The sequence below is a fragment of the Molothrus aeneus genome, chromosome 9, assembly GCF_037042795.1.
Source record: "Molothrus aeneus isolate 106 chromosome 9, BPBGC_Maene_1.0, whole genome shotgun sequence".
Lineage (NCBI taxonomy): Eukaryota > Metazoa > Chordata > Aves > Passeriformes > Icteridae > Molothrus > Molothrus aeneus.
In genome coordinates this window covers 31,396,127-31,399,867 of record NC_089654.1, presented here as the reverse complement: position 1 = coordinate 31,399,867, position 3,741 = coordinate 31,396,127, and the positions used below count along the sequence as shown (strand labels likewise).

Sequence of the window (3,741 nt, the reverse complement as noted above, 5' to 3'; positions counted from 1 at the left end):
CTGCCGGTGCTCTTCTGGGTGTTCAGTCCAGAGCAGGTTTCAAGAGGTCCAAAGAAAAGGGAAAAAAGAAAAGAAACCACAGTCCACGGAACTTCCTTGCCTCAGCAAGCTAAAACTAACTAAAAGCAAAGGAGAGCTCTGTCCCACTGTCTGTTCATCCACAGACAACACAGTCCAGGAGCAGGAATGTGGAGGAGTGAGTGCAGTGTCTGAAAACAAACTGCTGCTTCTTCTCTCCCCCCTTCACTCTCTGCAACAAGTCTTAAAGGTGCAAAACTTATTATGCAGCATAAACAGAACAAGATGATTGGGGTTAAAAGCATCATATAATCAGCTTAGGACAACTCCCTCTCTCTTTCTCCCCCTCTTTTCTATTCTTTTCCTCTCCCTAATTCCTTTCATGCATTTGCTGTGGTCATTCTATAAAGGTGCATTTGTTTGGATTGATACTGCAATCCCCTTTCCGTGTTGTCTGTTGCACTCCGAGATCAGTTAACCAACCATCACCACCCCCATTGGTATGAGCGGATCGTGACATTAAATTGGCATCATGGACAGGATTCTGATAGACAGAAGGGTCTGCAAGGCTGTTTGTAGTCTGTAACAGGGGAAGGACGATTTGCTTCAGCCACACCTAGCCCCTCATCGCGAAAGGGTTGAACGAAGCTGGAAAGCAAGGAAAGCTCTTCGAATTTCCCACAAACTGCGCACGCCCAGGTGAAATACGCCCCCATACTCTATTGAGAGTTCTGTCTTTAGAATTTCCCAAAAAAATCTCTTAGCGCAAAAGGGGAAACTGTTTTTGTTTATGTGTGAATTTGGACTGTCTGGGAAGGAAGGGACAACTTGAAGGAACTAAGCAGGGCCTCCCAGGGAGATTTGGTCTCTTCACCCAGCCAGGGAAGCAAAGGGGAACACAGCAAAGGCTGTGAGATTGTCTAACTTAAGTTTGCACCTCCCTGTCATGGTTTTGGTCCCTTCATAAAATGACTGAAAACTCTAGCACAAAAGTTAAAGCTGAATTTTCTGCTCTGCTTGCTAAATAGAATGCCAAGCCTTCTCCAAGGGGGGAGGTTTGGGTAGAGAACAGCTGGTTTAATTTAGAAAATGTCATAGATAGAATTTGTTCTTTACAACATGAAACAGAAATTAAACTGGGCAAAAATAAAACCATCCTCTGCTCAGTTTTGGCAGCTTGTCTCACAGCAGCCATAGAAACCCTTTTTAAGCAAAGAAACGAGGAAATTGCAAGAATAGATTCCCTTCAAAACCTAGTTGAAATTTTGCAGAAAGAATTAAAGGACGATAGAAATGAGATCTATATGTTGCGAGCTGCCCTTAGAGAGGAACTTGCTAAGAATTCACATCATACTGATTCCTCTACAGAGCCAGAGGAAAAGGAAACTCCTGACATGAAACAAATCTATCCCCGTCAGGAACTTGAGGCAGTAAAAAATTGGAGAGAATACTGCTGTCCTCGCTTGAGACCCTTGGTTCCAACAGAATAGACCTATATTAATGATGAGGATTGTTGGAATGTTGGGGGACATAAGACAGATGATGCACTTTGGACCTGGTTAACATAAGAGATTTGATAACAGGATGCCTTGGCATAAACAAACGGAACTTTGAAAATTCGACCTGGATTGCAAGAAGATTAAGTCAAACGGGTTTACTGGCAAAAGAAAATCGCATTAAACTCTGCAAGCAAGAGATGTTGTTATATGCGTAAGTTTGTGTATGTGATTTTAACCTAATCATTGTAGTACACATTACTAGTCTCCCTGAAATGGTATATAAGTGCTTGTATCCCACAATAAAATTGGATTCTGATTACCGAGTGGGTCTCTGTCTCTCTGCATTGCCGAAAGAGGATCTTGACCCACATATCACAACTAAACAAATACCGTTCAGTGCTACCGAATTAGCTAAGCTGTAAAAAGAATTCGGGCGCCTCCCACAAGAATCAGAGACAGAATATGTCTTCCGAGTGTCCCTCGATGGTGGAGATCAAATTAAATTAACCGGAGGCCAGTGGGTACTGGGGACATGGAGCCTTCTTCATAACAGGAGATAAGGAGGTAAGAGTGATGCGTGGTCCCTGACACAGGGTGCGTCTTTCTGGGCCGGGAGAATGAATCCTTTGGAAAGGGGTGACCCCCTGGCAATCGTTGACACCACCGACCAGCTCTTAGAAAGTGTCCACAAAGCCGCCTGCCTGCAAATGATTCATGAAAAGAAATTAGTTCCTGGTTTTGAATGCCCAATGCAATTACCTGTGAAGCCAGAACTAATGACCAATTGAACTCGTGGGCTTCCAGAAACACTTAAACATACAGCAATGACTCTACAGAAAACCATAATGGCTTTGAATCCTGTAGAAAGACTAGATAAGATTCCTCAGGAATTCCCCTGACCAAAGTGGACCTAGAGATCCTGGCTTCACTCCCTACTCTTCCCCCTCACAGCCCTCAGCTTCTCAATCTGATTCACCTGCCAGTAGCCATAAAGTTTGGACATGAGCTGAAGTTGCAGTAGATCTAATTAATTATTGTAGACAATATGGAGCTATAAAAACCCCGGCATAGAAATCAGAAAATAACAAAGGTGTTTGGTTTATTGGGGCTCCTCACAGTGAAAATATAGAGAAAGGAAAACAGATCTCTAACTGCCACCGTTGGTGGTTGTTGGGAATTCAAAAGTGGGTCCCCAAAGAGGTGATGGATGGTTTGCCCCTTGATAAATTGCAGAAAATAATAAATAATTGGCACCAGCGAAAACCGAATCCATTGGCTCAACCCAGTGCACCCCTCCCTTCTCAGGGACAAAAACTAACCCTCCCCCAGCCTCTCCCACAGAGCACAGGCAGTGAACCAAAACCAACAGGGTTTTCGGGAAACAAATCTCTCTGCCACTTACAGGCGGGCAAAGGGGCAGAGCTTGGGTTTATTTAAGAATGCTCACTAAAAATAAATCAGGATATAAATTAAGCCCAGCTATCACGGGCCTCCACAGGCTACTAGTAACCTTTTTGATTGACATTGGGGCTCAAATCTCTGCACTAACAAAAAAGGATGCCCAGAGGTGTGGAATTGTTCCAACTAAGAGACAATGCTGTGTTCTTAATGCTCTGGGAACTACAGAATCTATGAATGTTGCCTTAGCCAAACTGACGCGCCCTGGAAATGAGCATCAACTAGTCATCAAAATGGTAATTGGGAACATTCCAAATAATTGATTAGGAATGGGTGTCCTTGCTGGGAGGCAGTGGGAAGACTCTGAGGGATTTCTGTGGTCTTTTGGCACACTGCCACTTAACATTAGGCTGCTTCAAACCGCACCCTCCCTACCCTATAATCAAACAACTAATGTAAAACAATACCCTCTACCTTCTGGTGCCAGAGAAGGTATCAAAGCGGTTCTACAGGACTTGAGAAACCAAGGGGTAATAATTCACACACATTCTCCTTTTAATTCACCGGTATGGCCAGTCTGAAAAGCCAGTGGAAAGTGGAGATTAACAGTAGATTTTCTCAGGCTTAATGCCAACACAGACCCTCTTACAGCACTGGTCCCAAACTTAGCTGAATTAATAACATCAATTCAAGAAAAGGCTCACTCAATCATGGCAATGGCAACTATGGATGTCAAAGACATCTTCCTTATGATACCTATACAGCCAGAAGATAGGGACCATTTTGCCTTCCCATGGGAAAGGACAGAAATACACTTGCACTAGGC

At 43.7% G+C, this 3,741-nt stretch overlaps 1 pseudogene; it reads left to right on the top strand.

Annotated features, from left to right (window-relative positions):
- Nucleotides 1–1,412: 1,412 nt before the first annotated feature.
- On the top strand, nucleotides 1,413–2,588 carry LOC136559814 (uncharacterized; annotated as a pseudogene).
- Nucleotides 2,589–3,741: the final 1,153 nt, after the last annotated feature.